The sequence below is a fragment of the Uranotaenia lowii genome, chromosome 2 (assembly GCF_029784155.1).
Source record: "Uranotaenia lowii strain MFRU-FL chromosome 2, ASM2978415v1, whole genome shotgun sequence".
Taxonomy (NCBI): domain Eukaryota; kingdom Metazoa; phylum Arthropoda; class Insecta; order Diptera; family Culicidae; genus Uranotaenia; species Uranotaenia lowii.
The window spans coordinates 15,547,035-15,561,228 of NC_073692.1; the positions used below are offsets into that span (position 1 = coordinate 15,547,035).

Genomic DNA, 14,194 nt, shown 5'->3' on the forward strand with positions numbered 1-14,194 from the left:
TAATTTGACTAATGTTGTGAAGCGGGTTACGTTTGCATGCATTCTTCCAAGCGCCAGCAACGAACCCGAAGCAGTTTGCAGAGTTTTTCTTGCACATGCTGGGATGTCGCGAAAACAGTGACTTTTCCCCCTCTTTATACCTCTGTGATCCCCTCCAGATTATCGAGGACACGTATGCCAAGTTTGGTGAAAATCTATTTAGACGTTCCGAAGTTATAATACGTTCATTTATTGAGTGTGACAAATATGCGTCCAATCATTTCAGTGTGACAGTTATGCGTCCATTTGTCCCAGTGTGACAAATTGACTTTGAATTTTTCTTGAAATTTCTAGAACAAACTTTATGTTTCGACAAAGAATTTCAATAATACGTATCAAATTATGATGATTGGCATCAAAAAGTCAAAAACGTCGAAATGTCACATGTGACAATTATGCGTCCAACGGCAGTAAAGCTTATGCTCGGATTCAGAAGTTTGTTACTTAAGTTTCTTTATCTGATCAATTAGGCCATTTCCGTTGCTTCTGCCTAGTTTGAAAATCACTCTGCTTTTTCAATAATGTACTGTTTCCTAAAAGTATATTCTTCATAATGATTTTATGCCGTATTTAATCTTGTTCCTGAAAAAAAATTCTTGTAATTACTCAAATATACCGATGAGAGATGTTAATACTAAACAGTGCATGTGATTGATTAACCACTTAATATTTGTATTATGATTCTTCGATTGCAGTACAACAAACTCGCTTCAGCCATATTGGTTGCTTAAATTTTTTTCGATACTCCAGATTTCTGATTTTTAACATACAATGTATAAAAAAAAGTAAAATTCTGGACAATTGCTCTGACACCATATTCAAAACCAACTCAACGAAACGAAGACATTTACATAAATAACCAGCTAAATTGCTCGCTAAATAACAACTTTGAGTAAGGAGGCTGATTACTCGCCGACAGATGCGAAGCGCTCACAACAACTTTGGGGCTCGCAACCGGGAAAATGAAAAAAAGGGGGGAACGATGACGACGACGACGACGCGACGGTTAAAACCGAATCTCCACTCAACAATCAGCAAACGACGAAACGGCAGTGTGCGATGGTTTTGATCCGAAAGGTCCGATAAGAAATCACATTAGACCGGGGGAGGTGTGGGGTAACTCATTGCTCGAAGGGGGGCTGGCCAGCAGCTTATATGTAAACTGCAACACAACACTACAATATATCATAGCTTAATCAACTTTAATGACACCCCGAACAATAGGGGGAGATGTGTCGGTTATATGGTGGGATTTATCGGGTGGAAATCGGTCCAACAAAAGAGATTCGGTCGATCGATTGGGATCGAACCAAATTCTCACCACAGAAAATTGTTTCAAAAGTGACAGTTGGGTTCTGGGTGTACTAACTGTGTCTAGCAGCACCACGAGTCGTTATATTAGCCATAGGCTTACTCATGATTGCTTGTTGTATTATTTTATTACAGATTGTGGATGGATTGGATTGGCTTGGATGGATGGATTTGCCTTTTATCGGCAGGGATCTTTAGAGTTTGGCTGCGGTCGTCGGTCAGTCGCGTGTTTTAACGTTTGCTAAGAGAGAATAATGAGAGCGCGGGAGCAAGCTAATCAACATTGTCGTCATCGGATCGGATCTCCCTCAATAATGAGGGAGATGTTGATGAGAGGATTCGACAATGCGATGAGCGACTGAGAGCGAATGGCGACCGTAAAACAAAACCGAGAAGGAGAGATCGCCGGAAAGCAAGTGGAACGACGAGAAGCTGAAATACACAAAAACCGAAGGACGGTATCTATCGGGGAGATCTGGTGATGGTGGAAAAGAAGCGGAAGGAGAACAGGAGGTAAGCCGACGACGAGAAGGCTGAAAATGATCTCCAAGTGTTGATAAGATTTTATTTATTGATAAAATTTTTATACCCGGGTACAACAGCACAGTGCCTGAGTGAGTGAGGCACAGCACACAGCAAATTCAGAGTGTAGATACAGCAGAGAGGAGGCAAAACGACGAACCATTGAAAGGCTGGCTGGCTGACTGGCTTGTTCTGTTCAGTCAGAGTCAGGGTATATGTACACACAGGCGTATGTAGTGTAGAGGCACTGATGTTTGCCATTGATAAGCCCAGCCGGTCTCCGTCGGGGAGATTCACGCTGGTATTGGTAAAATAACAACAACAAGAGCACATGCATCACTCGGCCACCAGGCCAACTCAGTCGGGACAGGCCTGCTGAAGGCAAGAATGAAACCATTGTGGGGAATCAGAGATGCCAGATATCATCGACGGATACCCGGGATACCAGGACCGGCCTAACTAAGACTAAGATCCAAGGCTGAACTGAAATGTTTTCAAGGAAATTAATTCTCAATCACTGGGTGTGTTGACAACGAGGTTGGGTAACTGTCTGTTTCAAAAAAGTTTTTTTTTGAAGAAATATTTTTTAAACAAAGCATTTAAATCGTGTTTTGATTATGTTGGATATCAATACATTTTTATTTTTAAATTTCAAATAATCTGCTGGTTTTGTTAGAATTAAGAAAGTTTATTCCGTTTTTCATGTTTATGTTATTAGTTACTCTACTATGTGTTGTGAGCCTACTTGGATGAATAATTCTACTGAATCAAAGCAATCGAAAGGTTCCCTTTAACTAAACCACGGTAAAAAAAAGAGTTCAGATCAAGGTATTTCGATAGCAACTTACTATCTTATTCAGTAAGCATTTTCGGTATCTGAACTTTTCTTTTACCGTGGATGAATTAAAGGGAATTTTCAGATTGCTTTGACTCAGTCATTAATAACTTTTTGTATAATAAGCTTTGAATCATTCCTTTTTTAATTTAAGATTTAATCAGCCGCAAAGGATTTTAAACGACAATAAGTAAGGCTTTTTCTAATGTCATTTAGGTTCAGTATGAATGACAGGGAACACAACCTTCATCCTAGAGACTCTCTTCTTTTTCGGGATTTTAATCCTTTAGGATACCGTTCAATACCGTTCATAATTTTATAGATATGAGAAGCACGTACACTGTCACTTTGACTTTGCACTTTCATAACTTTTTAACACTGATGATAATTTTTGTTCAAATTTTCTGCATAAGATTAATCAAACACTATTATTTTACTAAATTTACCAGGACCTTTTTCAGAACCAGGAATAAAAATATATCAAGCAGCATGCAAGGACGAAAAAAGAATAAAATGAAATTTTGATAGACTTGAAATATTATGGCAAGTGATATACTCCGTGTAAACTCCACCTTGGGCCGCACACCTGGTTCCCACCTGGAATCGTTTAAAACACTATTCTTAAATAGTGGAAGGTCTATTCGCGCTAGTGCGCTCCAAGCTTTCAGCAAAACCTCTCATCTCTACGACTGGACGTCCCAACTATCCTCTAGCGACTTGAGTGTCGGTTCTCATCCTCGCAATGACTCGAGATTCCCACACAAACCTCTCCTCTTCGTGACTCGAGGCCTGATCTCTCCTCAAGACTCGAGATCCGACTCCTCCTCGCATCGATTCGAGATTGACCACTACTCCACAAGATTCAATGCCCGATCTCTCCTCTAGCGACTCGAGATTTGACCTCTTCTCGTAATGACTCGAGGTGACCACTTATACCCCTCCTCTTACGACTCGAGATCCGACCCCTTATCATAAAGACTCGGGGTTGACCACACAAACCTCTCCTCCTGAAGATTCGAGGCCTGACCTCTCCTCTAACGACGACCTTGGCCGTCGTGTGCCGATCAAGAGCAGCTTATCCTAGTATCGCGCCTGTTACAGCACACGAAGACGTCATTTTACTCCAACTCTAATGGCTCACCCTGCGTCGAGAGCCACTCTACCCGTGGGTATTCCCCGATCGTGGAATAACCGTTTCCCAACGATTTCCACTGCGAAGAAGGTCAAGTCTTATCCCCGCAGCTTCGGTCGTTGAGATCCGCCCTACTCGGATACTCCCCGAAGGTTCTACGCACCCACGGCATCCGCTACGCAGAAGATGTTGCCTTATCTTTGTAGCTTCAAACAGTGGGGTCGGACGCACACTACTCGACAGCCCGCCGTCGATGGGGTCAGTCTACTCCGACCGTTGTCCGGTCTTCTTCAACCCTAGGATTTTCTGTCCGCGGCTTTTTCTGCACGTCATGTGGCAGATCGAGAGCAGCTTATCCTGGACTCGCGCCGCCTGTCACGGCACACATTCGGGACTTTGAACACTACGACTCGGATGTCTCCCGAAAGTGACGACATCCTACACCGACTCGAGAGGCTCGCCCGGCATCGAGAGCCTCTCTACCCGTGGGAATCTCCCGACAGTGGTTAACCCTCTTCCTGAGAAGTTTGCTACGAGGAAAGTCTTATCCCCGACGTTGGGATATCCTACACACAGAAGATGATGCCTTATCTTTGTAGCTTAGATCAAGGGATCGGACGCACACTACTTAGATGCTCCCTGACGATGGAGTCATCCTACACCGTTCGCGGGCTGCCGTTGACTCCAGCTCCTCTGCAGGGCAGTCATGATCCGGGTGAACCCATCGCTGACCGCATGTTAAGTGTTGGAATCCACACACATCCTCTGTGCCACGTTGTATGCTGTCGTGTCGGGCCCGCAGGCGGCAAGTATGTTGGAACGTACCGCCGAAAACCTCGGACAGGCAAACACCAAATGTTCTACGTCCCCACAATCTGAGCAATATGTCGAACCCACATGTCCAAACCGGTAGTGGTACTTCATGAAGCATCAGTCAGGAATTGCGTCATATGGAAGTCTTCACCGTGTCTTCTTCCGATCCAGCTCCTGACATGGTTACGCTTGCCAGTATCCTCCTTTTACTACTGCAGATTGCCGAGGAGTTTGACATTATCCGTGTGAACGCGACCGTGGCTATTGCCGCTCTCTTACACACGTAGTCGACAAGACTCGTAAAGTTGGTACCTGTTTGGAGTGAGATCATGTTGGTGATCAACACAATCTCGGTTTTGTGCTGGGCTTGACGCAGGCACTTGGAGTGCATCCAGCTTTCCACTGTCAGGATAGCTACTGCGGCAAGTAGCTGTACTTGCGCTGTACTTGCGCTGTTGAGTAGCCTCTCGCCAAGAGGACTACATCATCCGCAAATCCTTCGAGTTCAGCTCCCGATGGGAGGCTCTTTCGTAGGAGCTCGTCGTATGTGATGTTCCACAGGACCGGGCCGAGTATTGACCCCTGGGGAACACCTGCCGAAACCTCTTATGTTCGTAAACCCTCACCGGTCATATACTGTAGTTGGCGATTGTGAACGTAACTTTCCACAAGCCAATATAGATATGCCGGGATCCTCATTTGCATGATCGACGACGCAATCGCTGTCCAACTGACGCTGTTGAAGGCGTCCTTCACGTCCAGAGTGACCACCGCGCAAAAGCGGAGCCCTCTCCTTTTTGTTAGCCTGGCTCTGTCCGCTACCTCAATGACTGAGCGAATGGCATCTACGATGCTGCGTCCTCTACGGAATCCAAATGGTTTCTCCGAGAGTCCGCTCTCACTTTCAGTGTACCTCTGAAGTCGGTTCTGAATCACCTTCTCCAGGACCTTACCCAGCCAGCGGGTAACATCGTGCTGTGGGAACAGCTCGTTGATGGTGATGCTCAATTTGTCTAGGCACGTTTCAGGTGGCGCACCCCCACTTTTAGGTTGGCCCATGACTATCCGATAGGCATCACCCAATGGACAGTCATTGGCGTCACGGCAAAGTTGTTTGAAACGTGCCCTCTTGCTTGCGTTGATGGCCCTGCGGAGAGCCGATATTGCGCTTGTGAAGAGTGGCCTAAGCTCCTGGCTAGGCTAGGCTCTAGGGTACTGAGGACAATCGGTCTAATGAGGGTCATGTAGGTACGAAACACTTCGTGCGAGGGCTCTTCTCGACCGCAGTAGCTTATGCAGCCCATAGTAGGCACGACTTCCGCTGATCATTCGCCGCTGGATCTCACGGCTGGTGTCACTGTCTGCGGTCACAAGTGAGCCGGGATAGACAAAGTCTTCGACTATCATCTCCAGCTCGTCGCCGTCGATCGTGGCTACCTACTACCTGATCACGCGCTTTTGCATTTCTACCATCACAATAAAAGTCGTTCGTAGTTTTTGTGTGTTGCCGCAGCTCTGATAGACCGTGGAGCTCTGTAAGCATACCTCCTGCAGCGCTACGATTTCGAATTTGCGGCTCTTCAATTTGTTGGAGGGCACGTGGGTAATGCCCAAGAAATTTAGAGATCAGCAGTTCCTTGATCCGAGTTTCCAATCACTGGTCCCTTTTCGTCGCGTGGGTCTTTACCGATTTCCATCCGAATTTTTTGGTTAATTTTTCGTTGCTAGATGATTTCAAAGTAGTCGATGATTCCTTTGAATTCAGCCACAGTAATTGAAAAACCCTAATACTAGATTTCACTAGCTACCTGTTAGCATCCTCAGTGGGTTATCGGCTGAAGAAAGTGTATCATTTCCCTTCTTTAAATTGTTCAAGGTAGGTAGCTCTGAATTATTTGTAGGTTCAATTTCAAGTGGAGTTTTCGTTATGTTATAATTTTTTGTACTGGTACCTTTCAATATTTTTTTCTATTTAATGGTTTATGATTTCGCATTTTAAAGAAAAATTAATCTAAGAACAATCGAAATCTGAATTCATAGATATTATTATTATTTTTTTTTTTTTTTTTTTTATGGCGTTTAAATAGCTCGGGGAGCTGACGCTGGAAATGAAAATTAGAATAGTTTGGAGAAGAAAATTTAAAGTTTAGAGAAGGCAGCGTAGAATAGTAAGCGATCTTGAGACGTTGGTTAAACCATCAAGCACTTCATTATATCCATGGAATATGGATAAAATGCAGTTCAAGATAATAAACCAACCCCTCCCGATACCAGTTGGAGGAAGGACATGGGCGGGTTCGAGACTGGCCTCTACATACTCCCCACGCATCTAACTACATTTAATTTTGTGTTATTAAAGGAATCATTTTAACTTATCTTATATGTTTTTCCTTCCTTCGTCGTCGTCTGTTGAACGTCTGCTTCGTGTCTCCGCCCCAATTCCACTGGTATGTGTGATGGGTTTCGTGATAGTTGTCTCGGGGTCCAGTCATCATATGACTCCGAATCGTATGCGCAGGGGTATATGAAAATAAAAGAAAGAGGAAAGGAGAGGAAAGAGAAATATAAAGGAAGGAATTAGTTCTTGCATGAAGTAATTGAAGTGTTATTTGCTGTTTTTCCCTAATTTTTTGCCTTTCATTTTCTAAATTTTGAAATTTTTGTTTTTCTTTTTAGAGTTTTTCCATTTCATTGCTAATCATACTATTTTACCAAAATATGGATGTGAGAGTTTGTTTTGCTTTTTGGAGCAAGCCTATTTCAAACTAATAAAAATTCTAGCTCAAATTAATAGTAGAAGTAAGCTACCTTATTCCTATCACAACATCACAAAATCATGAAAATTTACCAGAATATGGATATAAGAGCACATCTTACCGTACCCTACCTACCTCACATAGTTGAATGTTAAAATCCATCATAATTTACAAAAAATCTACATAGGGGTTCTATTAAAATATACCGCATGCCTATTGTAAAATGCCCGAAATCAGTAATTAGGACTACCTACTCATTGTTATTCTTCAAAACCGTACATTCTAATATATACTTCCATAGATGAATTTCAAACTAAACCGAAAAACGTAAAGATTTGCTAAAAATGAATAATTAAATAAAAAGCAAAAAAACGTCTTACCAAATGAAATATAACATTTTCCAACAACAGCATTCCCATCCAATGAGCCTCTAGTTCTTGTAAAATGCTTGATTTAAGAATAAGCCAACGAAATTCATAAACCGCAAATACACACTTACTAGAGCATTGGGGAGGCGAATACCATAACCTTTACCTAACATCGTAATACTTTTCACACGTTTTCTCTATTTTTAATTCTACAAGACTAAACCATCTAACTACCTAACCAAACGAATTATGCCCTATTGAAAGTATCAACTTTTATTATGGTAAATTGTGATACTTTCACTACCAAATGTTGCGATTGTTCTGCGGAAGGGAGGGCAAGTGTTTCAACTCCCATTCATCTTATCAACATGGATCATGAAAAAAAAAATAGACATCTTTGAACCTACTGCTGAATTTAAACTAAATAAAGATGTCCAGCTCCTCTTCTAATTTAGGCCATATTATGACACCATGTTTAACAAGATTGTGTGTAACGACACTGTCAGGAAAATGATGGGTTGATCCATCATTTTCACAAACATACACACCGCAGCCGTTAACCCATTGCAACTTAGGGTACGGTGAATTCATAGATATTATTTTTTATAACTTTAAAAACATCCAGCTCATAATGCATAACAATTTTCATTCCTGTGAATTTGTAAAACGTACATTTTTTGTGGTGTTATCCAATTTCCAATTATTGTTTTTCTTTTTTCCAGGATTTTTATCCTAGCATATGATTCATCCTATACCAATCCGATTTTCAATTGAAATAAAGATATTGATTTAGAATGTAAGTATCATACCAAATGTTCGCAACTTTTACCAAAATATTTAAGTATAAGTAAAAAAAACATATTTTAAGCTGGATATTTATGAACGAAATGTTGTTTTTGCGTTTAGGCAGGATTGTGGAAAACTTTCATGAAACACCATAAATTCTATCGTAAAACCAAAAAAAAAAATTAAAATTAAATTTTAAAATACAATACCGTATAGCACTGGCAACACTGTTCGTAACTCTCATTTCAATCAAAATCGAAGGCAGGCGAGCAACTGGCCTGGGGAGAAAAAGTAGAACGACCACAAGGCATTCTGGAATAGAGAAACATTTCTACTACCGACGGGAGCTGACAATGAACTTGCACCGAAAGTTGCAACAAAATAGTTCATAGAGGGAGATGATTGCTGAACTCCGTTGTAGAAGTTTAACACCATTGAGAAAAATTTGTTCTGCCCGCTGAGGACGGATACGTTACCTGTTAAACGATAAAAGAGGCGATTCGTCGTCGTCGTCGTCGTGCTGAGCAGAGATTGCTGCTGCACGCATTATTAGGTTGGGGAAAGATGTCTCGTTGTCGTCGATCGCGCTCCCCAGATAACAACGATTCCGTGGAAAAACCGTCAACACAACCGATATTGGGGATCGCTCTCTTTTTTTTCGCGGGTCAGGCTTATTCAAAAAAAAAAAAAAAAAAAATCGAAGGTCTCAGGAGATGGTGACAATAAGTTCAAAGTTCTAAATTCCTGAAGACTTGTTTTAACAAATGCACGAGAAAACAGAACTGTCTAACTGCTACCTTTACATGGTAACATAGAATGGTTAATATGCTTCTCCCTCGCTCGAGCAGTTAATGTTTTTTTTATCGTTCGCTGAACCGCTGTAAAATATAATAATATCGTTATCAGTTTTCATCAATCGACCATCCTCAACAACGTTCACCGAAAGAGGTGGCTAGAGGAAGTTGGGCGCCGGATTTCGAAAAGATAAGAACACCAGCACAACAGCGCTAAATGTGAGTATTCTTCCGGTTTTCCATTCACGGTGGTCCCTCTCTGGGGGTGTTGTGGGTTATTCAGAGGTGTTATCTTAGATTCTTATATAAAATATTTTTCACGTTGAATCTTCAGCTCTCTTCGGAGTTTCGCTTTTTGGATTTTTCGCCAGAATGAAGCCCCCTATTGGCAAACACACCCACACACGTTCCATAAATTGTTGATCGACCCAGTCCGATAAGCGCCCATAGTGGAATGGTACGGTTCCAGCGATAACGTAAAAGCTTTCCATCTTCTCTATCCCCACATGCCAGGGGGAATGAGAAAAAACAACACGATTCCCATATAACATCGGCTATCGGTTGATATACAGAGAAATAGAGAGATCCTATCGGTCTCCGGCTTCCACCCACCAACCCACATCTCGATGCTATGGACGATGAAAATTCGCTCGACAAGAGCAGGAGCTACATAGCTAGGACGGGGAGTCCGGAACCATCGAATGGATGTTATCAGGATAGATTCCAGACAACAACGACGGACGTACACACATGGGATGACGAAATCCAGTAGACCCCCACGACTGAACAGCGTGGTTGGATTCTTTTCAAGTTTTTTCGTCCGATATCTTTCCGATTTTTCGGCTATGTTCGAGTTGATGAACAAACAACGATAAACTCTCAAATATCATGAAATTCTCCATATAAAATGTTAATTAGTGACAAAATTTCTTAAATTAACAAATGAAATGGAATTTCTTTAATAACTTACCTCGAAACCTTGCAGAAATTAATTTCACAAACTCCACATTTTGCGTCCATTTTCACTAATTTGAACTTTTGTTTTGTTTTTGTTTACTTTTGGTACACACTCATTGGGAAATACCCTTTACTGGGTTTTCTGAAGCTATGGGTAAACATAAAATTGAGGAACAAGTTCTCAATTCTGATTCTGATTTGAATTAAAAAAAAAATTGAACAAAAATTATTCAGTTTCTTGAAGAGTGGATCTTCACTGCCCAGCAAAAAGGACGTGTTATCGCAGACGGGACGGACTGTTGGAAGCGCAGTTTCCTCGCTTATCTCGACCCAGTTATCTGGCTGTTTGTCTTTCGTTTCCTGTGCTGATGAAATGCGCGATGTGCTGCGAGAAGATAAGAAAGCTGCGAGTTAAGGACATGTGCCCATCCCATTCCATCGTCCCCCCAAAAAGCTGGGGCGCCAAATTTAGTCAACCCACCCAGTTATCTGAGGGGCTCTCTCTCTCTCTCTCGCTCTGCTATTCCTCCTCTTGCCAGCGTCGCCAATGTAAAAAAAAAGTCGATCTGATAAGCGTGCTTTTACTACCACTTGCTTGCTTGCTAGTGGGTTCTTGCGGAGATCTATCGGGAAATGTTGCACCACAGACCCACAGACATACACACACAAACAAAACCCCGGCACCCGAAACCAGCTGATGGCCTTGCAGACAGGATATCGTCGTCGTGTTCCCCCATCAGGCATCGGCGGAATGTGCCGGCGTCGTCCGACGTCGTTTCCTATCGGGATCGTTCATCGCTCGCCGTCCGGGTTTTGTGCTGATAAGAAACCGAGTGAGAGAGAGAGGCAAACGAAATGTGGTATGGAGAACTCTACTACGACGTCGAGTGTATATTGGAAAATCTATAGGAGCTGATAAGGAACGAAGGAAAAGCTCCAATTTGGGGATTTTCATTGCCACTCGTGTTTCCTTTCGTCGTTTTTTTTTTTGTTATTCTCTCGTGGGGTGGGTCGGGTGTAAGATTCTATTGATGGAGACGGCAACCTTAGGGGAAAAATCGTTGAAATCGAGTGGAAACGGTGTGCGACCGATAGAGAAAAAGGCTAGATCCTTGGGAAGATAAGCGATTCGAAAGGATACCCGAGCTCAGATGTGTAACAGTGCGGGGCAAGGTATTTTTGGTGAATGACCTTGGAAATAAATAAAGCTAAAAAACCGGCCCAAAAAAACCAACCTGTGCCAAATTTCAGCTGAATCGGTTTGAAACCAGGAATGTCTTAAACCGCTCTCAGTTACGATTCCAATAATAAAAAATGACAAAAATGATGAAAATGACAAAAATCACAAAAATAACAATAATGACAAAAATGACAAAAATGAAACAAAAATGTCACAAGAATTACACAAAAATGAAAAAATGACAAAAATGACACAAAATTAACACAAAAAGGACAAAAAACCACATAAAAATTATTCAAAAATGACACAAAATTGACACAAAAATGACATAAAAATTAAATGACATAAATAAAAAAATTACAAAAAATACAAAAAATTACAAAAATTACAAAAATTACAAAAATTACAAAAATTACAAAAATTACAAAAATTACAAAAATTACAAAAATTACAAAAATTACAAAAATTACAAAAATTACAAAAATTACAAAAATTACAAAAATTACAAAAATTACAAAAATTACAAAAATTACAAAAATTACAAAAATTACAAAAATTACAAAAATTACAAAAATTACAAAAATTACAAAAATTACAAAAATTACAAAAATTACAAAAATTACAAAAATTACAAAAATTACAAAAATTACAAAAATTACAAAAATTACAAAAATTACAAAAATTACAAAAATTACAAAAATTACAAAAATTACAAAAATTACAAAAATTACAAAAATTACAAAAATTACAAAAATTACAAAAATTACAAAAATTACAAAAATTACAAAAATTACAAAAATTACAAAAATTACAAAAATTACAAAAATTACAAAAATTACAAAAATTACAAAAATTACAAAAATTACAAAAATTACAAAAATTACAAAAATTACAAAAATTACAAAAATTACAAAAATTACAAAAATTACAAAAATTACAAAAATTACAAAAATTACAAAAATTACAAAAATTACAAAAATTACGAAAATTACAAAAATTACAAAAATTACAAAAATAACAAAAATTACAAAAATTTCAAAAATTACAAAAATTACAAAAATTACAAAAATTACAAAAATTACAAAAATTACAAAAATTACAAAAATTACAAAAATTACAAAAATTACAAAAATTACAAAAATTACAAAAAATACAAAAATAACAAAAATAACAAATAAAAAAAAAATTAAAAAAATGACAAAAATTACAAAAATAACAAAACTTACAGAATTTACAAAAATTACAAAAATTACAATAATAACAAAAATTACAAAAATTACAAACATTACAAAAAATTACAAAAATTACAAAAATTATAAATGTTACAAAAATTACAGAAATGGCAAAAATGACAAAAATGCCAAAAATGACAAAAATGACAAAAATGACAAAAATGACAAAAATGACAAAAATGACAAAAATGACAAAAATGACAAAAATGACAAAAATGACAAAAATGACAAAAATGACAAAAATGACAAAAATGACAAAAATGACAAAAATGACAAAAATGACAAAAATGACAAAAATGACAAAAATGACAAAAATCACAAAAATGACAAAAATGACAAAAATGACAAAAATGACAAAAATGACAAAAATGACAAAAATGACAAAAATGACAAAAATGACAAAAATGACAAAAATGACAAAAATGACAAAAATGACAAAAATGACAAAAATGACAAAAATGACAAAAATGACAAAAATGACAAAAATGACAAAAATGACAAACATGACAAAAATGACAAAAATGACAAAAATGACAACAATGACAACAATGACAACATTGAATGAAAATAACAAAAATGATTCAAAAACAAAACAAAAATAATATAGAAATGACACAAAATGACACAAATATGACAAAAAATTACACAAAAATGACACAAACATGACAGAAATTACAGAATTGACAGAAATGACAGTATTGACAGAAATGACAGAAATGACAGAAATGACAGAAATGACAGAAATGACAGAAATGACAGAAATGACAGAAATGACAGTAATGATCGGAATGACTTAAATGACTGAGATGACGAAAATGGCATAAAAATAGCACAAAAATGACACGAAAATGACAAAAAATTGACACAAAAATGATAAAAATGACAAAAATTAGATGTGACACAAAACTGGCACGAAATGGCACAAAAATGACACAATAATGACATTATAATGACACAAAATTGAAGCAAAAATGCTACAGATTCAAAAATGACAAAAATTGCGCATGAATAAGGCAACATAGAAATTGAAATCCCTCTGAAAATGGCATTTAAATTACTCGAAAATGATGCAGAAACAATGACGAAACAATTAAAAAATTAAACAAAAATGTCCCAAAATTAAGAAAAAAATTACCCAAAAACGTTGAAAAACGTTAAACTTTTCTTATTATGTCATGGCAGGTAGATATTTCCATGAAAATTATTAGAAATGCGGAAGATAAAACGGTCCGATTATTGGTAAATTTATATCACAAAATGACAGTGCAAAATCGCAAATGTGCACTTGCATCCAACCAAAAAGTGTCGGATAAGCGCTCATACACATAAATTTTGAAGGCTGTAACGGAGATTTCCCTCTCTTTATCGGAGGCCCAGAATCGACGAAGCCATTCTGCGCCTTCAACCGTAAGTATCTTTAGCGCGTTTCCTCCCAGGGTGACTCTTCATACTATAGTAGGATGTGTAAT

At 38.7% G+C, this 14,194-nt stretch overlaps 1 protein-coding gene across 1 annotated transcript in view; it reads right to left on the reverse strand.

Annotated features, from left to right (window-relative positions):
• Positions 1 to 10,402, reverse strand: part of LOC129749898 (zinc finger protein ush) — a 434,632-nt gene extending 424,230 nt beyond the window's left edge. Inside the window, exon 1 of the mRNA XM_055745025.1 lies at positions 10,327 to 10,402. The gene's annotated coding sequence lies outside the window, so the exon portion shown is untranslated. The remainder of the gene's footprint in view (positions 1 to 10,326) is intronic.
• Positions 10,403 to 14,194: the final 3,792 nt, after the last annotated feature.